The 26,497-nt window shown below is 36.2% G+C and overlaps 1 protein-coding gene across 40 annotated transcripts in view; it reads left to right on the forward strand.

Annotated features, from left to right (window-relative positions):
- MAP2 (microtubule associated protein 2) overlaps positions 1-26,497 on the forward strand; it is a 310,414-nt gene that overhangs the window by 193,983 nt on the left and 89,934 nt on the right. For all 40 annotated transcript variants that reach the window (XM_034954994.3, XM_008959005.4, XM_055109049.2 and 37 more), the window contains one exon: positions 7,953-8,029. The gene's annotated coding sequence lies outside the window, so the exon portion shown is untranslated. The remainder of the gene's footprint in view (positions 1-7,952; positions 8,030-26,497) is intronic.

Consider the following 26,497-nt stretch of genomic DNA (forward strand, 5'->3'; position numbering starts at 1 on the left):
TTGGGAAAAGAGGGCTCTGGTTTCTATGACCCACCTTAAGGAACAGGGATTCTAGTTTCTATGACTTGTGTTGGAGAAGAATGAGGCCTAGAGACAGACAAAAGGACAGGAGAAGATCAGAAAGAAACTGCTTCCTAGGCCTTCATTTTGGGTTATTGTTTTCTGAGCCCCAACGTTAGCCAATGAGCAGAGTGAGGGGGTTATGGGTGAAAAATTACCAAGAGACATCAAGTGTAGGTTGATTCTTGCCAAACCTACCTAATCAGATTCTTGCTGAAGGCAGACCAAAGACACACATCAAAGCTGGAGGATAAGAAACTCAATCAGATACCCAGCGTGATCAAATGTCAAGGGTGGGGGATTCTCTCTAAACTGATTTTAGATTCTTGCTCCAAGAATCCAAAGGAGCCAAAGTCAAGTCTTCCTAGTTAAGAAGAGAGCTCAGAGAAGCCTGGCTAAAGTTTGGTCAAGGAGAGACTCTTTGCTTCTTTGTGCTCATAGAAAGAAAAGGAGATCTGGTGTCTCCTCCTCTTCTTATAAGGACTCAGTCCTGTTGGATTAGAGCCCTACCTTTATGACCTCATCTAACCTTAATCACCTCCCTAAAGGCCTTATCTCCAAATGTAATCACGTTAGCAGTAAGGACTTCAATATATGAATGTTGGGGGTGGGGGAGGATATAATACAGTCCACAAAGGGTATAAATTAATAACTCTTCAGAGACACTTTGGCAGCATTGTTTGAAGTCTATTGTGTACGTATATGGTTTAACATTTTTTTTATCCTGCATATGTTTTTATTTTAAATTCAAAATGCTATCAAAAAGTAGTTTATATATTTAATAAATACTAATGGCTTTTAGAATTGAAATAAAGAAGAAAAAAGGTCAGGGACATGAATTTCTTAAAATTTCAAGAAGCCTTAATTAACTGTATATTGTAGTTTACATGAATATCAAATAAATATAAGAAACGAGAACCATACATCAGTGAAAGAAACATTCCTGGAGTGGTTGGGGAATCGAAGAGTTCATGGAGAACACTTCAGTTAAATAAGGAGTTGAAAAATCTAGAGGAAGGAAAAGACAAAAGGAGCAGAGGAGACAGGCAGAAAGAAAGAGAAAGAAGAGGACCTTGCAGGAGAGGAGAAAAATATAAAGATGGAATTAATAGGTCTGCAAAAGAACTAGTCTAAGAAAATGTGAGAGTTTGTAACAGTAGAAAGTTCGGGATGAATACATTGTAGTCACAATACAAAAGTCCTTGAGGCTAAGCTGAGAAATTTAGATTTTGTCATTTTGAAGAAATAATTTTGACAATGAGCGCTACTAATAAATCACTAAGTGGTATCCCGGCAAGATAAGTCTTACGACAACATGTGAACCTGCTCAATTTCCTTTGAGCCTCTCTCCAATTTTTTTCTCCTACCACATGAACCTGGGTACCTGCATTAATTTATTCTACCATTTTTTAAAGATTGGTGTTCTGTTTGAATGTCTATTATCAAAAAGACAATATATAAGTTAAGTGTTGGAGAGAATGTGGAGGAAAGGAGACACTTGCCCATTGTTGATGGAAATATAAATTAGTACAGCCATTATGGAGAACAGTTTGGTGGTTCTTCAAAAAATTAAAAATAGAACTACCATATGATCCAGCAATCCCACTACTGGATATATATCCAAAGAAACTGAAATCAAATGTCAAAGAGATATCTACACTCCTATGATGATTGCAACATTATTCACAATAGCCAAGATATGGAATCAACCTGTGTCCATCAACTGATGAATGGATCAATAAAATATGGGATATATACATAATGAAATATCATTCAGCCATAACAAAGAAAAAAATTTGCAACTACTTGGATAAACCTGGAGGACATTATGTTACATGAAATAAGACAGACTCAGAAAGACAAATTCCTCATGGTCTTACTTGTCTGTGAAATCTTTAAATGTTGATCTCATAGAAGTAGAGAGTAGAATGGTGATTATCAGGAGCTGTGGCAGTGATGTTGGGGGTATGCTGGGGAGATGTTGCTCAAAGATAACGAAGTTTCTGTTTGGTAGGGGAAGTAAATTCAAGAGATCTATTATACAATATGGTGACTGTAGTTAATAACAATATATTGTATTCTTGAAAAATGCTAACAGAATAGATTGTAAATGTTCTCACCACAAAAAAATGACAACTATGTGAAGTAATACATATGATATCAAGCTTGATTTAGCCATTCTACAATGTATACATATTTCAAAACATCATATTATACATGATAAATATATATAATTTTATCTGCTAATTGAATAAATAATAAATAAAAGGTTGGTGTTTTGTATGCAACTTAGAGACAAATGAACAGATGGCTTTCTGTCAAGTAGTGTTACATTTCTTCAGCTATATTCTGATGCTGAGCAGAAAACAGCAGTGTAGTATATAAATAAGCAAAAATACTGATACATGTGCCCCATTGCTGCTCAACGTTCCCTATATTACAGTGCCAATTCATATTTTATTTATAAAATAAAATATTTGTTTATATGTATATATATTTAATCAGAGTCAGCGTAAGCTACCAATTTAGCAAAGTGAGTTTTAAGCTGATATCACCAAGCATTGTTATTTATTTTCAACCTTTGTCAACAAGGAAGAATCCTAACATAGCTACAGGACCCAGCCCATCATACCCATTCATCCTTGAGATGGAGATATTTATTGCTCACCAGATATCAGATATCCATTTATCCCCCATGTTTCTCCACCCCTTGCATTTAAGCAACATGTTCAGTACAGTGGGCTGTAAGAGGAAGTGATGTGTGTCACTTCCTCATTAAGGCATTTAAGAGCCTGTGCTCAGCCCTCCAGATGTCTTCTTTCGCTGCTGCTGTAATCCTGAAGGCTGTGAGTTGAGCCACAAGAAGGATGTACCTAGAGAGCTCTGTCACTGCATGAGAGAGAAGTGGCCTGGAGAGTCTTCCTACTCACATCAGGATTTGTGTAAACAGGTTATAACCTTTATTGTGTAAAGCCTCTGAGACTTAAGCCTTACTTTTCTGACTAATCTAATTGTTTATCCTTCACCTACTTGTATACTATTTTTACTGCCTTGAATTATGTTGAGATGCTTCAGACAAGACTAGATCATTTCTACTAAATCAGCTTAACCCAGCCCGTTAGTCCTCTACAATAGCCTGGAGCTTCTGGGTTTAGAGATGAAAGGAGATAATTCTTACTGTCTACCTTACCCAAGTTCTCTGCTCCACTGAAGACCATATGTTATTTGCATAGGAATTTGCTAACAGCTCTTAATCCTTTCAAATTATATTTTGAAATAAGTTTCCTTTGCAAGAAACATAAGTTTATCTTAAAAGGAACTTTGACAAAAGCTCCAAGAAAGATAGATCATTCTCTGATATTTTCAATTATCAGTGCCTTTGGGACACCATGACTTCCTTCTACTCACAAATAAGTAGATAACTAATTCTATAATAAGCACATTAGGGAGTAGAACTGGTTTAGTAGCATGTTAGACTAAATGATTTTATGTTCGCATCTGCTTTCCTATTTAAAAGACTGCTTGAATAATAGATATTTTCCCAACTGTTTTGGACATTCAGTCTTCAATAGCTAAAATATTGTTATCCTGGACAAGTGCACTAAATTACATGAATTGCTCAAAATCTTGGTAGGTCAGATTGATAGTGGAGGTGGAGTACAATGTTATTGTTGTTTATTTGAGAATTGACTGAATAGCCTAATGCTAGTCATTGAGGTTAAGCTTAGCCTTTAGAAACACTATTCGGAGGTCAGGCTTGGTGGCTTACACCTGTAATCCTAGCATCTTAGGAGGCCGAAGTGGATGGATCACCTGAGGTCAGGAGTTCAAGACCAGCCTGACCAACATGGTGAAACCCTGTCTCTACTAGAAATACAAAACTTAGCTGGGCGTGGTGGCACATACCTGTAATCCCAGCTACTCTGGGGACTGAGGCGTAAGAATCACTTGAACCCTGGAGGCGGAGGTTGCAGTGAGCCGAGATCATGCCATTGCACTCTAGCCTGGCAGCCTGGGCAACAAGGGTGAAACCAAAGAAAGACAGAAAGACAGAAAGAAAGAATACAGGATTCCAGCAACTTCAGGCATCTTGATTTTTTTTTTTTTTTTTTGAGAGAGAGTCTTGCTCTGTCACCCAGGCTGGAGTACAATGGCACGATCTCGGCTCACTGCAACCTCCACCTCCCAGGTTCAAGTGATTCTCTTTCCTCAGCTTCCTGAGTAGCTGGGATTACAGGCATGCACCACCATGCCCAGCTCATTTTTGTATTTTTAATAGAGAGGGAGTTTTGCCATGTTGGCCAGACTGGTCTTGAACTTCTGACCTCAGGTGATCCACCCTCCTCAGCCTCCCAAAGTGCTAGGATTACAGGCATGAGCCACCACGCCCGGCTGGTGTTTTGCTTATCTGGCAAAGTCTATCAAACATGAGATTTAAAAACTAAATGATACTTACAATGTGTTTCAAAGGAAACTAAAGAGTATATCCTGGCTCAACAATCCAGGGAAGATTTTATCTTGATGACTTTGTTGTTTAATAAAACCTGAGTTCTTACAGCCGTTGAGGAAACCACAACATGGCAACATTTTCTCCAGGAGACTCTGAACATCTGCATGAATTTATCATTATAGCCTCAATGCTGTAGGTAGCAAATAACTTGGACATAAATATGAGAACAGCCAAACATATATGCAGCCTAAGCACATTGCATGCATATCTTATTTTACGGAGTAACCAGCTGATAAAAGCTGACTTCGTTTATAGCTGAACAAGTATTTTGGGTTCCTCATTAAATGATTTACTCAGCTTACTTTGTGATGCCAGTGTGCAGTGTACATCCTATTCTCTGCCTTGTGTAGGCTAACTCTTAAATATAATTGTTAACCAGTTGACTTTGTCATGTGTTGTAAGTCATGATTCTCAACAGTGTTCATATCTGGCTCTAAAAGGTTCTAGAAGGTAGCATAAGCACACCTGGTAGAAATAATGGAATGATATAATGGGAGGCAGAACTGTGGCTGAGTATACTACAATTTGTTCAAGAAGCTGAATGTGCTGAGTAAAAAAAGTACTTTGTAGGTAATTCTAGTAAATTAAAAGTTGCCATCAGTGTAATATCATTCCTCAGAGAAGCCACAAGCCCTTAGGCTCAAAATTGTCTCTAGCCAGAGTTGAAGACCTAAAACCAATTCTCAGTGTCTGTGGAGTTGGTATGTAGCTAAAAGATTTGGGCGCTTTCTAGCCTTGTGATGCTGGGAAGGACACTTAAACTCTCTTGGCCTGTTTTCTCATTTGTAAAGTGGGGACAATAATAGAGGATGATGGTGAGGAATAAATTACTTAATATATATGAAGTGCTTGGATCATTGTCTAGCACAGAATAAATTATGTATAAATGTTTGCTAATATTATTTTAGGCATGTTGCATTATACTTTATATAATGAATCTAATGTTAAAACTATGTTGTTAATGTTGTAAAAAAATTAATGTTAAAGTAATTTAATGCTATTTATATGGGTAAAAATGATCACTTCTAACTATCCTATGTTAATTTAAAATTTCGTATGCCTTGTGGAATAGGCCATAAGTTGCTCTTTAAAAATAAATCCCAGAGAGTATGTATCTCTTTCTCATAAAGTCTAGAAAATTATAGTTATTTCTATTTTTTATAATAAACAAAACCTCATAAAAGTCAAGCTTATGTGAAAATGGGCCATTCTTTTTATGACTGATAGGTATTGGGTACCCTGAATTTTTTAATAATCGTCTCATCCTTTGGCCAATAATTTCCCAATTCTTTTGGGATGAAATAAGCTTTTAAGTATTTAGGGTTGGAATTTCACTTTCATTCATATGTAACTACTGAGTTAATTTTTGGAAAGACTAAAAGACAGGATTTTTTTTTAGTGTTGTTTTTAATATTACCCAAATAATGAACATGCTCTTTGATAACGGATAAGTTAAATGTTTTCTGTAAATGGCCAGATAGTAAATGTTTTGAGCTTTGCAGGCCGTATAGTCTGTCAGAACCATTCAAGTCTGGCATTATGGCATGAAAGCAGCCATATACAACGCGGAAGTGCGTGGGAGTGGCTATGTGCCAAAAGCACTGTATTTTTTAAAAAAGGCAGCAGCAGGATGGTTCTGACCCATGGACCATAGTTTACTGATTCATATTTTATAAAATTCATTTTTTTTTCTTATTTTTACTAGGGTAAAAGACATACACATAGAATGTGTACTCACGCACTTATCCATATGCATGTGTGCTTACTTGAAAATCGTGAAGATGAAGCACAAAAAACAAGCACTTTAAGAAATTTAAGAAAAATACATAATTTCAAGAGAAAATAAAACAGATATTCTATCCAGCATTCATTTGTTAAGTACACAAAGACTCTTTCTATCCAAATAAGCTCCAGAGCTGGCCTACCATTCTACTTTAGTTCTAAAACCAACTTAGAAGGTTTAATTTGCAATAATCAAAATTATCCTTAAAAATTCTCTAAATAGTCTGAAGTTATTGTGCATAGAACTCTGTATTACACTGTTATATATATTCCAAATGTGAGAACCACCGAGCTGGACTACAGAAAAAAAAAGCTATATGCAAAGATTTGGACGGTCAGACCTTTCTTTTTAAAATAGTTATCAAATTATTACAGGGAATGGAGAATTCTACCATGTTTCTTCTTGCCTGCAGACATTTTTAAATGTTTATTTAAATGTTAAGACATTCTAACTTTAATATGTACTAATAGGACTTGTTTGCTGCTGCACATTGTGTGTAAATATTCACAGATTAAATGAGCTAACACGTGTAAAAGCACTTCATACACAGCTCTGGCTCAGACCATATTTTTTGCTTTTGAATCAAACTTATGTCTGCTCATATCCATATACACATTGGTCCTTAGAGGTTCATACAGAAGAATTGAGCCATCTGCATCTTGTCTTTCCAACCTGCATTTCCTAGTGGGTCTTAAAGAAGAGTTGATAGGTGTCAGAGTTTGAGTCTGGGTTCCTTACCTGTAGAGCAACATCTTCCTAGAAGATATGACGGGGTCCACTCTACCAGGAGTAAAATCACACAGGTCCTGACAAAACGCATGGAGATACATAGATTTAGATACCTAGTATAAGAGAGCTGGACTTTAAAATGGCCCTCAGCTCTGCAATCCCTTATGTATTGTGCATCCTTTGTAGTCCTCTTTATAGATGAAGATGGTTACACCTGAATGGCTTATGAAGTAGAAAACAAGCCTCATGCTTTCTAGTAATTCTGTTTATTTCTACATACCACTTCAGTAAGAAGTATTCTGTATTGTTCTAGGTGGAGTTCCTAAGCAGAACTACTAATCCAGAATGACATTTACGATTCTGAATGTCAAAATAAGTTTAGTACTCCATGGAGAAAATTTAATGAGTTGTTAAAAAATTCCTCTCCATCCTGTGCTGGAGAGAATCAATGCAGACTGGGCTGGAGGCCCAGTCCTTTAAAGATTACTGGATATAATTAACGATTTACTAGAATGAATGTATTCTCTTGGGAGAAAATATGATTGTCTGCTATTTATTAGCTGAAGACAATTTAAAAATTTATTCTCCCTTGGATGTAATACCTATAAAGTGCCATTGGAGTGGTTTTCAAAGTGAGAAAAAGCATGCAGCAGTTAGCATTTTCACTGCTCTATTCTATCTGTGATAGTTCCCAGCCAGTGATAAATGCTCAGTGTATGACCACTATAAAGAACCATGATGATATCCATCTCATAGTCTCATAGTTGCCAGAAGAGAAAGCCACAAGATGAATTCAGTTGTTGAGCTACTTGATGTGATTAATGTATATGGATCAGGGATTAAACTATTAATTTTCTATTTTTTTAACAGAAAGAAGCCAGAAAATATTATCAACCCTTTGAGAACACGACACAACGAACTTTATATTTTACCACTTCCTTGAATAGGTAAGACTCTCTCTACTCTGAAAGAGTTACCTACAATTGTGAAAAATAACTCTTTGCTAACCTTTTGTTTTTTAAAATCTTTAAATAAGTAACAATTCATTTTAGTAATGGAGAAATAACTTATAAATAGTTATTTCTAATATTTTAATAGTTATAGCTAATAAATTCAGTGTTATTAAAACAGCACTTCATAGTGTTGAGTTGACTTAATAGTAAGAAAATGACAAGCTCTTTCTCTTAAATCAGGATTGAATTCAGCCTGTCTCTCCTGCCTTGGTTGACAATGCCAACGGTATTTCTTCAGTACCTGTTATATGCCAAGCGTGATCCTACATGACTTAATTTGCATAAATCAATTCATTTACTTCTTACAACAGTTCTATGGCGTAGATATGGGGATCATCCCCATTTTATAGATTAGGGGCATGAGGCAGAGAGAGAAGCAGGTGGATGCAGGGATTCACCTGAGATTGCATACATGGCTTTGGAAGCAGGCACTGGACAGAACACCAGCCCCAGCTGTTATTAGGAGAGTAGTTTCATGTTGTGGTAGAAATGTCTAGCAATCAGACTTTCCTACATTTTGAGTAGTTTTTATCAAAATTTATGGAATAAAAATAACAGTGCATTTACTGAACGAGCTGTAAATGCATAGCAGATAAACTTTTGTGTTTGCATTTGTTCCTCACAAAATTTTTGCATGAGTAAATAAAGGAATATATATGCTTTAGCTCAGTTACAAGCAGAAATAATATTTTCCTTTATTTTACATCTTTCTTTAAACTCAAAATTCCTATGATAAAAGCATAATAAAATTATGGAAAGATTATAAATGAATGATTTCTTATTCTAGGAAATATATTTCAATTTAGTTTTTTTAAATTAGAAGTACTGAATATATAATCTTAAATTGGCCACAGCAGTATTCACTTTCTTGTTTTTATTATTTGTTTTTAAGCAAGAAAATTTATAAGATATTCAAAGCAAAATATAAAAAAAATTATAGGCCGGGTGTGGTGGCTCACACCTGTAATCCCAGCACTTTGGGAGGCCAAGGTGGGCAGATCATGAGGTCAGGAGTTTGAGATCAGCCTGGCCAACATAGTGAAACCCCATCTCTACTAAAAATACAAAAAATTAGCCAGGTATGGTGGTGGGCACCTGTAATCCCAGCTACTGGGGAGGCTGAGGCAGGAGTATCTCTTGAACCTGGGAGGTGGAGGTTGCAGTGGCTGAGATCACACCATTGCACTCCAGCCCAGGTGACAGTGCAAGACTCTGTCTCAAAAAAGTATATATATTACAGCAAATACCTAAGCATCCACCACACAGATTAAACAAATGCTAACATGAAGCTATATTAAAATCTTGTCTAAAAAAATAAACTATCACAGAAGTCATCAAAGCTCTTCTTGCTTCCTTTTTAGTTTCTTCCATTCTTCCAGAGATGTCAAAACCCTAAAGATCATATAACCTTCCTGTGTGTGTTCTAACACTGCTATGACATGTGTAAGAAACAAATGTTGAACAATTATTAACATTTTAAAAGTTTACATAAAGGGCATCACACTGTAGATATTCTTTTGCAGCTCATCTTTACCCAATATTATATGTAGAGATTCTTTCATATCGAGGGATGAAGATCTGGTTGACACCTTCTGTTATAAAGTTGACTCATTTTAATGTTTTAATCTTCTGGTGCTTAGTATTATTAATTATTATTTCTAAATAACTTTCAGCATTTTAAAGGTTTAATGTTAAAATGGTTTAAGCATGGCTTGCAAAACTTATTTGAGATTTATGTATAAGAAATTCAAAGTTTTTAATATATAATATCATGCCAATCCTGCTTATGTTTTATTTTTTTCAACTAGAAAAACATTTTTTATTTGGTTTGTAAGGATCTTACTAATCTAATGGGACTCATGATTTTCATTCTTTTGCTATAACACAATAATTAGAATCTGTTTTATTTCCCTATACATGAAATACTTACTATTCCCAAATATAGTATAAATTACTACCTTTGGAATTTAAGATACTTAAAAGTGAAATATCTTGGTCTGGCCTATGTTAGTTGCTCATATTCTAGAAGATAATGGAAGAAACTAAAAAAAGAAATTTTTTTTTCAAAATGTTTTCTGTTTTCTAACACTATAGCTAATTTTAGAATTTGTTTAAGGTAAAAGAAATGTTAGTATATGGTAGTGAAATAGTTAGACATAGACTCTCTCCCAACTTTTATTTTCTGAGGGAAATAAATTATTTCGTCAAAGTTGGGGGAGGAAGAGGAATAGAAGACTAACCTTTTTGGGCAAATTTGAGTAAGTAAATTTGAGATTTTATATAAGTCTCTTAGGTCAGAAATGCATTACCATTTTGCATAGGAGGCAAATAAGGCCCAAATACCTCAGGTAACTTACTCAAGATCATATAATGATTGCAGAGCCTGCATTCAAACTCATCCCTTTCAGGCTCTGAAGCTATTCTGCCTACCAGAAAATAAATTGGAAAAACCTAATCTGTTTGTCACATATATAGAAATTTTATTCATGCCACTAATATTTACTGGGGTCCTTTTATGTGAGTTGAGGTCCAGTGTTAGGAAAGCAAGGAAGACACAGTACCTAAAATGAGAAACAGTTTATTGAAAACCACGAAGATTAATTTAGTGATACCATTAAATGTGACTATTTAATTAGGCATTTTTATTTTGCTGTGATATCCTTATACTGCTTACCAGGTGATTACCTTTGAAATTGCCTAGCCATGCCAATTCAATTAAACTGGATAGGATAATAGGAGTGAAAATGTTTTGCAAATGACAAAATCTTTGCAATCATTTGCTAATATTACTAATTCTCATATTCCATGAATTTAGAGTTGAATACTTCTATCCTAACACATGTACTTCTAAATGTGTTTGAAGTTTGAGTCTTACTAACTTATGTAGAATTCACATATTTTTCACACAAAAACCTTAAATATTACAGTGCAGTGGTTAGCAACTCTGAAAGTTTGTTTGTTTCTAACAACCACCACCTGTTAAAGGCATGATTTAATCTCTTTAAGACTCAGAGTAGATAATTACAGTACCAAACTCATGCCTGTCCAGGATCTTATCATGCCTTATCATCTCTACCTATATCATTCACATCCACTGTCTCTCATGTTTACTACTATCATAATCCCCTGTACTCAGTCTTGTTCTTCTACAGTCTATTGTTCACATGGAAGTCAGAATTATCTTTTAAAAACATCTTAATCAATTGATATGACTCTCCTATGCAGAATCCACCAATGACTGCCTGTAATAGTCAAAAATAAAGCCCACACTCCTACAATGGCCAACAAGATGCTACATATACTGGCGTCTTCTACCTACATCATCTCAACATGATCTCCTCTCATGGAGGGCAGAGACTATGATGTTCAGAGCTGTATTACCAGCCCCTAGAACTACCACCTATCCTGGTGGATGGACCCTCACTTGCTGAAGGGATGACTAGGTATGCAAGGGTTACCGTGGAACAATGTAGGTAGATGCTCTGCACACAGAGTACCTTTAATGCAGAACAGTGATAGTCGTTGCCCTTTTAAGGATTCCTTTGGTTTGTTTCAACAGAGGCCATCACATCTGCAATGCTAAAGCACTTCCATGTTTTTGACTCATGATTTTATAGCATTATGAGAAACTTTACTTAGCTGATTTATAATTGCAAGCCATAATGTATAATACCAAAAGAAAGAAAAATGCACATAGACAAATCAGGAACTAATTAGCTGGATGAGAAAGCCAGTTGAAGAGCAGAAAATATTTATTATTCCTTGCAGTCTTTTAACTAAATAATAATACTAAGATTTACCACATTCAACATAGTTTAGATTTTACTTTATCTTCAGAATAGATTTATATCTCTTCATCACTCATAGATGAGCAAAGTTTATCCTTTAAGATAATTTTCTGTAAAATAGGCTGGGTTTTTGTTGTTGTTGTTGTTTTATTTTTATAATATTCCTAGGAGAAGCACTTGATGAGTGTTTATATCATCGAGAACATTTGGCAAGAGAAAGACAAACAGTAGAACCACAATACCCCAACATTTAAGGAAATGAGAAAGAAAACCTGGTATTTTCACCATCCTCTCTGAAAATAAATACTTTGACTTGCACTGATTACTACTTCATCAGCATTCAACTCCGCTCCGTGGCACTCTGTGTGAATAATTTTAAAGGCAGATTAAGTATTCTAAAAATAAATTCTATTGGTAAATTAGGATATCAGATGCTTCCATTATAAAAGCCTATCCTATTCTGTACTCTCAGCTGGCAGTCATATCCAGATCTCAAGCTACTCTGGCTCTTATTGAACAAGAACCTATTCCAGGAGTGAGTTTTTGAAGAGGGATCTCTCATGGTTAACTAGAGACAGAAAGAGGCAGAATTGCCCACATACTCTGGCAGGAGTTAAAATAACAATAACAGCCCTCCTACTTAACAGGCTGAGTCATCAGCACATTCTACTGATTTCTCAGTAATTCTGGGCAGATTGTTTGGGCTGGAATTCTGTAGGCAGAGGTGGGCACCACCTGCTTCAAAAGGCTCTAGTTCTTATTAGGAGGGTGCTGTTATTAAGTCTTGTCTTTTAACTGTTTGACCAAATGGAGATAGGAAAAGAAAACAAAAACGGTGCTGATGAGCACTTTTTCTAATGCTTAGAATTTTTTAAAATGGTGATCCAGGCATGGTTACTATGCAATTAGTTCTTTTACTGGCTATAAGTCACTTTGCTTAAGCAGAATAGGGAAGATTATTTTATGGTTGCTGAGGGACCTCATAATCCAAGGGCTCAGAAACAGATCTTATGAGGGTCTAGAATCAGGAACTAAACATCAGCCAGGAACTAAGGCCACCATTCTCCCAGTCTCTCTGGGGCTCCTCAGCCCGATCCCTCTGTAGCTCTCTTTAATTCAAGATGACTATAGATAACTCTTTACATAGAGACTGGATTTCCCTACTGCCCATTACACAAGCACAACTCTCAAGTGTGCTTTCTCATGAGTGCCAGCTTCAAGCAGTATATTAATTTTTAATGACCTGAGCTGCTTAGCTAATAAGCTGTGATCAATGGAATAGACCAGGTGGTACATATATAGTTGCCAGGATCCTATACCTATGGGTGGGAAGAGGGAAGAATAATCAGTGAAATGGAGTCTCAAAAGCTATTAAAAATCTCATGGTACAGTTTATTTATACCCTAAGTCTTCCCTTCCACAAAATTCCCCTTTATTGAATTTTATTGTTGTATAAAGAGCCAAAGAGTAGGATGTTAAGAGATTAGAAGAGCAGGGAGTATAGCCAGCCTCCAAGGGAAAGACAAATGGATAAAGGACTTCTTGACTGTGGTTTTTGTGTAATTGATACTTTAGGGAGTGTTCACTACATACTATTTTTTCCTTCTTCTTCACATACTTAGGTATATTTTATGGTTGTCAACTCATGAAAACCCTATTACTATACTGATCAAGGGTCTTCCATATTGGTTGGTGCTCAGAAACTGAGGATGTTTATAAGCCCTTAAAAGTCTTATTCAAGCTCTCCTTGTCCCTTGAGCTAGAAGGTAGCATTTTTCAAGATTGAAGGGAGCTACAAGCAAAAAAAAAAAAAAAAAAAAAAAAAGAGAGAGAGTGAGAATAGATGGAAAGCAAAATGACTATCATAGACAAATCTAGAGACAGAACAAGCAGCTTAAGGAAGCATTTCAGGTGCAAAGTTAGCATTCAGCCTTTAGCTTGCCACATTTTCCTGTAAAAATAAAACTGCTTATAAGATACATTCATCTGTCTGTCCTGTCCCTTTGATGCAATATGAAAAATGTGAACTTAGCAAGAGATGTGCAGGTATGTGGATGTCTGTGTGTTTACATGCACAACTTAAACCAACGTTTCAGTACACATAGTTCCAAAGACCACTCTTCTACAAAACTTGGCATGAATGTGATTATGAGTTTGGGATGCTTTAAAACCTCAGTCCTATGCTCATTGAAACAAATTTTAATTTGAGGATACAGTGTGATATGAGGAACTTTGCAGGCAGACCCTTCAGCTACTGTCCTGTGGATCTGGTTGTTCCTGAGGAGGTGAATGGCCATTTTCCCAGAAGTGGTATGTTTGGCCTGTTCCCCTTTTGTCCCTCAGGCTTCTGTTGTTGGCAAAAAAAAAAAAGTAGTTAACAAGGAAACATTTTTCTTAATGGTCATAATCTAACCGCAGCATAATACCTGCCTAATTCTCACTGAAATATGAAACCAAATATATAAACTTATTTTCGAGCCAATCATCATTTTACAGGAGAGAAAAGAGTATGTGATGAAGCAAAGATCTTTCTATTTACTCATTAAAAAATATTTTAATCCTACCTTGTTCAAGTCTCTGTTCTATAAAGCATGAGAAATCCAAGTAAGGAATTGTGTAGAAGCATGAAACTGCAACATGTGTTAAAAGAAACAGCAAGTCCATTTTAATTGGATTATGTAAGGTAGGAGACTGAGTTGAGTCAAAAGGGGTAAATTGAAATAGGATTGTGGAGATGCTATAAAACCTAACCTAGGGGCATGCACTTTGTTCATTAGATAGTGGGGATTCCATAGGCAACACGGTTTCTGGCAAAGCAATGATGTGATCAAACTTGAGTTAGGAAGTTTGATTACACTGGCAAAGATATGTAGAATGAATTAGACAGTAGATTCTGAAGCAAAAGAAAATTGGAGGTTTGCATCACTAATATGTATTTACACCTTCAATATGTGGCAGTGGACAAGAAAGTGAGTGGAAAAGAAACCTGTAGCTGAGGATAACAGTCAGGACTGGAATTATGGACTAGGTACTCATCTACATATCCAGTATCTGAACTATTTGGAGTGAAGGGCCATGGAGAAGATAATAATGCCAGAAAAGAGCAAAGAACATTAGGGAACATTCACATTGGCGGGGAGAAGTGGAGAAACAGAGAAAAATTAGAAGGATATTTAGAAGAAGGAATCATGCCTGTCATGAACCAAGGTTGTTATTACAGAAAATGACATTTAAGTCAAGAAGAAAGAACGAACAACAAAAAAGTGTCATACTTCGTGCTTAATAGGTTCTCAGGGACTATTAAGAGACAGGAAAACAACAGTAACTACAAAGTCTCTGTCTTCAACTCCAGTCCTGAGACCACCAAACACAAAGTTTCTACCATGCTCTGGCCATGCCCATCCAGATATGCTGTCGTCAGGCATCACAAACACACATGTCCCTCTGTGCTCTTCCTGGCACCCAAAGTTTTAATGTATCTCCATTGCTATCCATCAAGTTATCCAAGTAGAAATCCAAGAATCTATTGTTTAAACCTCTTGCTTTAATTCCTAAATCTGGCCAGGCACCAGATTCTGAAGTATCTCAGAAACCTGAGCCATCCTCTTCCTCACTCTTACTCTCTCAGCCCAGGGCATCTACCAGAACCTTTCAATGGCCTTTGATTAGTTTCCCTCTTCCTGAAATTCTTTATAAACTGACTCTCCTCCATGCTGTCACTGTGTAATTTTCAGTGTATATCAGATTATTTCTTTTTCCTACTTCAAATTTTCCTACAGTCGAAAGCTCCAAACATATTAAATGCCATTTAGAACAGGTCAAAGCAGCTGTTTCTGGACAATCTCCAGTCTTTCCTTTCTACTCAATTGCCTTTTCTTCATTCTAACCTCAGCAGGTGACTTGTGCTTCCTCAATTTAATTATTTATTTTTGTATGCCACGTTTCTCTTATGTTACAATCACCTTTGTTATTTCCGTTACTCCTGTCTAAATACCCGTGTTCCCCTTGTCTGCCTTCCAAAAGCCTATGTCTGTTCAATTCAAATGCCATTCCTTCTATGAAGCTTTTTCTCCAGTCCTAAAAAAGTGGTATTAATTGTGCCTTTAGGCAATAAGGGGCATCTGGTAGCCTTTTAAATGTATCTGCACTATAGAAAAATCATCTTGGCGTGTCATTATTCCCATCCAGTTGGTGAAGTCTCAAAGGCAAAAGTTTCACCGCTTCCAAAACCATGTTATTCGATTTTAAACAAAACAATACTTAATAAATTGTTGTTAATAGTTGTTACTAAGTTATGAGTAAAAGAATGAGTACGTGATAAATAAATGGATTAAAGAGGTGAAAAGAAATAAACTGTAGCCTTGAGATAGATTTACAAAATAGATTTTATGGTGATGGTTACTGTTTGTCATCCTTTCGTGTGGTAGGGAAGGGGGTTTGTTTTGGGTAGGAAAAAAGACTAGGTTTGTAGTCAGAAAGCAAGAAAAGGAGGAAGAATGAGCTGGAATTGTGAGACCATGAAGGGATATTTGACAAAATTTTGGAGGAGGCAGGAAAAGATATGTTAAAGAGCAAATAAATTAACAAAATGAGGGCCACCCATTCCTCTAAAGAAAGGTGACAACAATGAGGGCAAATGAAGAGGGCCTAGAGAGACAAGACATAGACCCTTTGCAGGGCTTCTGTCTTTTACCATCTCAGGAAAAGGAGGGCTTTCACTCTGCTTTTGGCAAACATCAAGCTGTCCTAAGATTCCCTGAATGTGTTTGCACATTCTGTCTGCACGTTGGCCAGAAAGCAGATGTTACAAAAGGACCAACCCAGAAGCTGGGCCATCTTTGCTCCAGCCACACCAGAGAAGGGCATGAAGAGAGAAATTCAGGAAGAGCTGCAGGAAATTCTTTCCTCAAGTTTGCTCTCTCACTTCTCCCACTCCACCTCCCACAGGGTGTTCTAGTTGCTGTCAAGATTTGCTGTGCAGGCAATAAATTGGGGACAGTGACTTAAGTGTTTCATTTAATCCTGCTACTTCTATTAGTCTCGTCGATTTTTTGGAAAATCTCATTATACTTTTCTTCAAACCAAAAGGATTAGCTTATTGCTATAACAAACAGATCTAGAAATGTGTTATAACTTTGTTTCTTGCTCACCCAACAGTCCAGGTTCAGTGTTCCAGTTGAAACGTTGTTTGTCCTCTTCGTAGTCAGCCAGGGTCCAGGCTTCTTCCATGTGTGGCTTTGCTTTGTCATTTTCTTCATCCAGCAAGTGGAAGGGAAAAGACCAAGGAGGAGCAAAAGGCAGCTGTACATTGAGGTGATCTTGGAAGTGTACACAGCACTTCTTTCTGTTCACCTGCCATTGGTTTGAACTCAATCATTTGGACACACCTAATCGCAAGGGAAGTTAAGAAATGTACTCTAGCTATATGCTCAAAGAAAAGGGAAAAATGATTTTGGTAAGTGGTTAGCAGTCTCTGTTATACCAAGGGAAAATCTGCCTACAAATTAATATATTTGAATACTCAGATCAAGTAGCTCAAGCTGTGGCAAAAATAGATGTCAGTTATACCACAGAGATAAGAGTGTGGATTGTAACTTCAATATCATGTTAAAATAGTAAATGTATTAAATACACCAGTTTATCGAACTTAATTCTTACAATAATAGAGAAAGCAAGCATTTTGCTTGGGCAACATAGCGAGACCTCATGTCATCTCACAAAAAATAAAAATTAGCTAGGAAGGTTGCACCTGCCTGTAGTCCCGGCTACTTGGGAGGCTGTGATGGGAGGATTGCTTGAGCCCAGGAGTTGGAAGAAGCTTGAGAGAGCTATGATCATGCCACTACACTCCAGCCTGGGTGACACAGCAAGACCTCTGACTCTAAAAGAAAAAGAAAATAATAAATCAGATATTTCACATAACTCTCCTTATAGAAATACTCATTGTTTCCAAAATGATAATGACTTCAAAAGCATAGTGTCTATTGCCATTCTTGGTTTCTTCAGTAACTTCTTATTAAAGGAATCAATTGATTAATTAATGTAGAAAACCTCATTTTGGAGAAAATAAATATTTGTACTTTAATGAGTTTCTAAAATTTATTATAAAAAGACAAATTGGCATAGCCAGTTAAAAACTCATTTTTGTACTGAAGAAGGATATATGGCCTTTTAAGGAAAAGTGAAGAGTAAAATTATAATAGAAAAAAACCCTGAGTTGATGCTTTTGCAAAAATGTTTAAAAAACTGTGATGTTTTGATCAACTTACAAATAACCATATATAGTCCTGACATGATATTTTGTATTTGCTCCATCCATACTCTTTATTTGGATATTTATGAACATTACTATTTACGTGGAGGGTAGCAGTGCACCTCGTTTATATGAAAGGAATATAGTGTGTTGCAGTGTTGCATGAAAGCTGTTCTGTTGGATAAATATTCTACAAAATCAATTTATCTGCTAAAAAATTCTATAATTGGGTTTCTGTTTCCTGTGACTGCAGAATGCTTGGGTGTCTGCAAAAATACTGCATTGCAGTAAGTGTGTGATCACTGGTTTTTCCCTGAAAGTTAAAACGCATTTTCTCTTTGAGAGTAGGCGGCCATTTAATAGAATTCTCATGACATCAGAGAGCATTTCAAAGGGAAGAAAACTGGCCTTTCCTACAAGCATGTAAGCAAAGACAGTTTGATGTTTTCTTCTATGTGAGATTAAGTAGCCAACAAGACCCCAATGTGGCTGAACTCAGAGGCTGATTCCTTCTGAGTATCTCTGTCAAATCGCTCTTCCTAAGAAGTGTGATGATTTTACCTAAACCTAGTAATTTCTTGAGATTTTTACTCTTTTCTTTTATCACCCACCCTCTGCACTTTTCTAATGAATATCAAGGACTCCAGTTGTACCATGTGCTCAGTAGTTACTACAGAAGGCAGTTTGATTCTGAGACAGTTGTAGTCTCTGTCAGAGAAATTTAGAATTCACTAAAGCAAATACTTCAGTGAGGGAGTGCCAAAGCTTGAGTCATTTACAACCATTGTGAACAGAGCTCTAGGAAAGATCCAGTAGTAATCAATCCTGAATAAAAAGCAAAGGGCCAACACAATCAAAAAAGACCTTTTTCTAACACAGACAGACTGCTGTGGCACTAGAAAGTTCTTCCTACTGGCCTACTGGGAAGCAGTGTGTAAGCCTTTTTGTTTTGAGCCTGTGTGTTCCTTTTTGGCATGTGTTTACAATTGGAGTGAGTCCTGTTTTTGGAGTGTGAGAATTCAAGAGAGAACTTTATTTTAAAAGCAAGGGGGATTTAAAATTATAGTATAATATAATGTTATATACGTATATATTATATATATATACACACACACACTTATAAGCAACAGAATTGAAAATATAGCAGCGTAATACATTGCATATGCACACTGATATATAATATCCATATACATACATCTATGGATTATTTAAATATACACTGTAAGATTTGACTGAAACATGAGGACAGGGAAATTCTTCATTGAAATACTATAGGGAAGTAACATACCAATGTATATTTTTAATGTAATTTTCTCATGGCAGAGCTGAGTAACTGTATTACATAGTTCAAAATATTTGTACATGGAAATCACACAGAAAAACCTTCTAACTTTATTTTCTCCACAATAGTTTAAGTAATGACAAGCCTATCCTGCAATTATTCTTTCTGGCATCCAGGATCTACCATGCTTAAGAGCTTACAAAGACTTCCCAGCTTGTATAGGATCCTGTAGAGCTTCATCAGGTGAATTTTTGAAATTATACATTAAAAGTCTAAAAATCACAGAATGCCAAATGAAAGCTCAGAACCTACCTGAATAGTGTTCTCTACAAGCGAGTGTACTGCTGCTGTATTCTGCTTTTCTCAGCTCATCTGGCATCCCAGAAAGGAAAGGAGCAGTTCTGGCCGGGTGTGGTGGCTCTTACCTGTAATCCCATCACTTTGGGAGGCCAAGGTGGGCAGATCACTTGAGGTCAGGAATTCAAGACCACCCTAGCCAATATGGTGAAACCCTATCTCTATTAAAAATACAAAAATTAGCTGGGCGTGGTGGCGGGCACCTGTAATACCAGCTACTTGGGAGGCTGAGGAACAAGAATCGTTTGAACCCAGGAGTCAGAGGTTGCAGTGAGCCAGGTTCACATCACTGCACTCCAGCCTGGGCAATAGACTGAGACTCTGTCTTGATGAGATAAGACAAGATAAGGTGAGAGGAGATAAGGTAAAATAAAATAAGGTAAGATGAGATAAGATAGGATGAGATGAGATAAGATGAGGTGACATAAGATAAGATAGGAAAAGAAAAGAAAAGATAGGAGCGATCAGTCCACAGTGGCCCTTTTAAGGATGCTGTTACCAGTAATACTTCTAACCTAACCATTAGCCTCACTGGTCCCTTTTTCTCCTCACTTACTACTGTGATTAAAATATAAAATTGCTATCCTTTATTAGTGTGATGGTTATGATGAAATGTTAAACATATGTTAGGTTTAATAGAAGGTTAATTTTTTAATACCAGTGTATTAAAAAATTAATATGTCTCCTTAAAGTTTTTGTGATTTTTCTAAAATTTGTTTTATTTTAATATTAACTTAATATTTTTGGGTTCTTAATAATTTTTTTAAATTCACTCTTGGCTAGGTCCTATTTACCTAACTTGCATATGAGGGGTCTATTTTTGTATCTAAGTATTTTGCCTACAGGCCCACCACATAATATTGCCACATCTATTAAGACTTTTCCAAATAAGATTGGAATATTTGTCTTTGCAGAAAAATTAATTATTGTGGCAATTTAAGTACTTGAATATTTTTTCTAGCTCAATTTTTTAACATCTCATAAATGTAAATGAATTGTATACATTTCAGGCCTGGAGGATTTAGCAAATGTATGCCCCATCATACCCCTCCAGAAGTTTGACAGAATACAAGTAGCATGCCATGGAAATTAACCTGATTCCTAGAATTCACTCTGGGGCACACTAAGATAAATCTACTCAAAGAGAGAAGTCAAACAGTATATGAAGGCTGATCCAGTTGGATCAAACTTGGGTTACAAGGGAATTTCAGATGACAAGGATTCTCTGTATGCTTCCTTTTGGCCCAACTCAACTGATATCGTGAATAAGGCTACTTTCAACTTAGAATTCCTCTGAATCACAATTACAGCTGCAGTGGGCACAGCACAACACAAGCAGCCTGCCCCAAATCCCCCCCTAGAAAAAAAGAAAGAAGAGAAATGACTCTGCTTTATATGACTCATACGTTACTTATATATGACTAATATTTACCTTTCCCTGGAGAAAAACTAGTATTTAACATAATTAACTAGATTGTTGATGCTCCACAGATGCAGTAGGTTAGTATACTTTAAAACGCATATAATACAAATGTTTTGCATCCATCCATTTTTCTTTTTAAATATGTATGACTCAGAAGGTTTTTACTCATGTAGTACCTATTTTATCCTCTATTATTGCATTTACTGTGTTATAATGTATGTTTTTTCAAACACATCTGCCTTTCTGAATACAGTGTAAGCAGTTTATGGTCAGAGTCTATATCTTAATCATCATCATTTTCCTAATGCCTAGCAGCATTCGTGATATAAATCTGGTATTCAATCAATGATCATTGAATAAGATACTAGAAACCAACATAAATTAATTGATGGATTGATAATGATCTTAAAATTAAATGAAGGCCTGATACATGCTCATTAGAGATCATTATCAATCCATCAACTTATTTATTTTGCTTTCTAGTATATAATTCAGTAATCATTTATTGACTACCACCTTTATATCAGGCCCAGTGCTTTGGTCATTTAGGCTCTCTGTTGCTTAAGCAATCCTCCCAGCTCAGCCTCTCAAAGTGCTGAGATTACAGGCATGAGCCACCATGCCTGGCATCAGCACAAATTTTAATGAAAAGGAACCCTTCTGGACATCATATGTGACTGGAGCACAAACTGAATTCAAAACATAATAATGTCAATACCCATCAAAATTGTATAAAACATGATATTTTATCATTCTTTTCAAAACATACATGTAAATAGATGATAGATAAATACTGTAATTCATGAAACAGTCTGTTAAGTTTATTAGAGACTGTATTAATTTGAGGATTAGGTTTTGTTTTAATTAATTAATTTTTTTGAACATAGAATCTAGCCCCTTGTTTCAGTCCCACTCACACTGCCATAGCTCAGGCCCAGTTCCTTTCAAACAACTGTCTCTGAGAAATGTTTCTATCCTTAGCCATGTCTTCTTCCAATTTACTTTCCATACCACTGCTGGATCAGTCATCCTAAAAACCAAGCTCGAGTGTACCATTTTCTTTTCTCCATCTTTCATGGGCATCCATGGCCTTCAGGACAGAGTGCAGGCATGGCTCACCACATCCCTTTACAATTCTGCCATTGCCTGGCCATCGACCTCATTTCCACACTTCCCACTTCACTTCTGTTCCATAGTGAACAATTTTGTGCTTTACATGAGTTTTTTTGTTGTTGTTGTTATTGTTGTTCACTTATTTAGCAAGCATTTGTTGTGGAGCCTACTCTGTGCCACACACTGTACTTGGTGCTGGAGGTCAGAGATGAATTAAACACAGCCCTTCCTCCAGGAGCTCACAGCCTTGTGAGGGAGACATAGAGTAGAGAGGAACCTCTGACCCAGAGTGAGGGCTGGAGTTATGGAGATGCCAGAAGATGCTCATTTTGGTATCTTTCTAGAAAGTGTTGCCTAGCCCAAGTCTCAAAAACAAACAAAACAAAAACAAAAATGTAGGATTTGGTCATCTAGGCTCTTTCTTCCTAGAAAGCTTCTTGTCCTTTCTTTGACTACCTCCTACTTGTCCTTTAAACCCTCCTCCAGGCAGTGTTGATTGACTTCCTAGTGTGGCAAGAGATGTTGATGTACCTCCACAACTTCCCGTCCTTATCACCATCACAGCATGTACCACACTGTATTATTGCTATTGGTTTGTCTGTGACCTCCTTCAACATGAGGGCTATATATTTTTTTCTAGTATTCCCAGTGTGTTCCTACTACTTGATACACAGAAGCCTGTCCATTAATTTTTTAAATACAGTTAAAAAATAATTAATTGCTTAATGCATTAAAATTTGTAATCTTAGAGTTGGACAACATCTTAGTAGTCATACATTCCAGCCTCCCATCAGTCAAAACCAGAATTGATTCTATAATGTTCATAACAGGATGGTCATTCAGGTTTTGCTTGAACACGTTCACTGATAAGGAATGCAACGAGGTTCAAAGAAATGCAAAAAAAAAATACTATGACTATGCTGTAAATCTGTTTACACTTATATTTGGAATGTGATTTTAATTTGAACACGTTAGAGACAGAGCTTTAGTCAGATGGCTTGCATTTGTGGAGAAACAATTGTTCATCAGAAGATAAAGGGACTGAGCAGATCCCATAAAGAGAAGGGCACACAACAAATGGTATCCTGCTTATAATTCTCCAGGACTTTATTCTTCCTCTGTCTTAAATAGCCAAAAAGCCGATCCCACTCATAGAAAACTATCAAGCATCTAATTTTTGAATTTATGTTCTAATACATTCTCCAGTTTCAATTATCTATTCTTTTTTTTTTGTCTTTTCATGACTGCCATTTCTTCTCCAACTTTTAGAGTTTTGTTTGCTTCTTAATTTTAATTCTAGCATCTTCTTCCATGATGTATAATATGGCCTCCAAGTTTACCTGGATCATGGCCCTGTTAAAATACCAGAAAATCTCTAAAGCATCTAGTCCTCAAGTACTGATTGTTATTTTTAGATTGTTGTTAATCCCAGCCAGTGGCTTCTTCATAATGTGGCTCTCAGGTATCTCAAACCCAAGGATCTTCACTCTGTGGTGGTGCAAATACTTATGGCCTAAATTCTGCTTTGTAATGTCTGCAATTCTAGCCAATATTCTTCAGAGTTGTGTCCAAAGAAGGCTTACTTTTATGGTATTTTGTTAAGTGAACCTGGACCAAGTCTGACAGGTCTTGAATCAGATTCCACACTGGAAAAAGTTTAAAACAAAATACATTATTTATCCAAATCCAAATTATAATTTTCCTCTTAAGCTTTTTATGCTGATATTTAAATGTATGCTTATGTAAGAAAAATTTTTATTAAAATTATGATTAGAATTTTTTCTCCTTATAAAGAAAAATTCTAATGTAGGGGTCAAAATTTATTTGTTCAATGGCTCCATAGTTAGTTACATACTTATGAAACTAACACTCTGGTTTAGCACCATGTCCAAGTTTACATATCTAGTAAGCGGTAGACCCAGGATTCACCCCTATTTTTCTGATTGAAAATCTGTTACTTATTCCACAATATCTCCAGTACCTAAATGCAAGTTCTTAATTCCTTAATTAAGTATCACTGGTAGGGGTGGGGGGACTTAAAAAAAAAAGAAAAAAAATTACTGGTAGAGACTAAAGCTCTAAAGCATTTTAAATATTATTTATATCTAATACATACAGGAGCTGTTTATTAGTCCTCCGATATAATAAAAAATAGGCTCAGAAATAGTATACAGCTGTGAAGCATAAGTTGTATATCATGGTCACATAAAGACAATTGCCCAGTTTCATATGGTAGGTTGTTACCAATCGAGCAGGTTTACAAAGTTAGTGTTGTTATCTGGACTGGATTCTCTTTTTAGCTCTAACCCTATTCCACCAGTCTCACTGCTTTGTGAAACAGTAAGCAATGGAACGGATGTTGGGATTTGACTTCTCCTTCCAGATCTCTCTGGAAGTGTCTAATTTGGTTAAATAATTGTATCTATTCTTGGTTTTTCAGTGTGGGTCAAACCGTGTACTGAATCCTATTGCTGAAAATTTTCAAATAAAAACCATAAAATGGGCTGGGCACAGTGGCTCATGCCTGTAATCCCAGTGTTTTGGAAGGCTGAGGCAGAGGAATTGCTTGAGGCCAGGATTCCAGGCAACATAACAAGACCCATCTCTTGGTGGTGGATGGGGGGATTAGCTGGGTATAGTTATATGCACTTATAGTCTTAGCTACTCAGGAGGCTGAGGCTTGCTTGAGCCCAGGTGTTTGAGACTGCAGTGAGCTATGACTGTGTCTCTGCATTCCAGCCTGAGTGACAGTGTGAGACCCTGTCTTTGAAAAAAAAAAAAAAGAAAGAGAAAGAAGAAGAAAACACAAAATAATAACAAGTAATAGGTAACATTTCTTAAGCCCTTCCAACTTGTCTGAACTTATACTTTATTTGTATTATCTATTTCTAGCAATAACCTAATGTTATCTGTGTCTATGATCATTTGAAATTACGTGTTATGCACCCACCAGCTCTCTTCTTTCTAATTGTTTATTAGTCATGGTATGTGATGAAGAATGATGAGTCATCCTTATAGGTATTTTACAATCAGCCTGAAATAAAGCAGGGAAGATATGAAACAAATATCTGGATTTTCAGCATATCTTTTTCATGTTATCAAGAACCTTTTCCTCTGTTTTTCTTAGAAGACAAAGAGGGAGAATATAGAGTTGCAGGCAGCTTATTAACAAATGTTTAAGCTTAGAACTTCTCAGCATTTATAAGCAAAAATATGGATTCTGCATAAACTTCTAATACCATTAAGGACCAAAACAAAAGTTTCTATTTTGTGGTACTGATATGCATAGTAACAGTATAAAGCATAATTGAGCCTACATGGAAAAGAGAAACAATATTTATGTGCTTAATTATATTAGACAACTGGTCATTTTAGCCTTTTGTTCATCTGTGGATATGTAGCAGCACAAAATTATAAAACCAATGTTTTTGATTGAACTGGCACATTACATGATGATAGGGCAGAACACATAGAAAACATTCTAGAACTGTCTGTGCCGAACACGTTATTAAAATGGAGACATGCCTATCTGGCACATAGTGTATTTTTCCTTTAGATTTTCCAAGACTTTATTGTTTCTCCTTTTGCCAATTTTTGAGAGTAGTTAGTGCTGCCTGGTAATAACTATCATCAGTAAGTATTCCTGTGCTTTGTGATCTTTCTAATATTGTAATCCAAAGAAAACCAGTGAGGTTTGTGATTATGTGGGAATCCCAGGAGGGAAAGTTCTATTCTACTTAATGATATTTTCAGCACACATGTCTCAATGATCTAGATACTAAATAATTCAATTACTTCTTTGAGAGCTTTACAAATTCAGAGTTATCTACCACACATTTGCACCCTGCTTATTACCCCACATCCACTTCCAAAATGATCTAATGGTAAAGAAAATTGTAACTCAATTTGAGATATTTTAATCAAGTGTACTTCTATCACAAACCATTAATGAATGCTAAGGAGTGTTTAAAGTAAATGCTCGAAAGACATTTGAACATTTGAATGTTGAAAGGCAATTTGAAAATGCCAGGGACTGCCCATTGTTTTCATAATGTGAAGTAGATTTTTTTTAAACCATGGACAATTGGTAATTTTAAACATTCTTGGAAGATACTGCAAGTAGGATTAGGCACAACAGAGCACTGCCTTATTCCCCGTAAGCTAGAATACAAGCAGTCTATCTTGT

This window comes from Pan paniscus, chromosome 13 (genome assembly GCF_029289425.2).
Source record: "Pan paniscus chromosome 13, NHGRI_mPanPan1-v2.0_pri, whole genome shotgun sequence".
Lineage (NCBI taxonomy): Eukaryota > Metazoa > Chordata > Mammalia > Primates > Hominidae > Pan > Pan paniscus.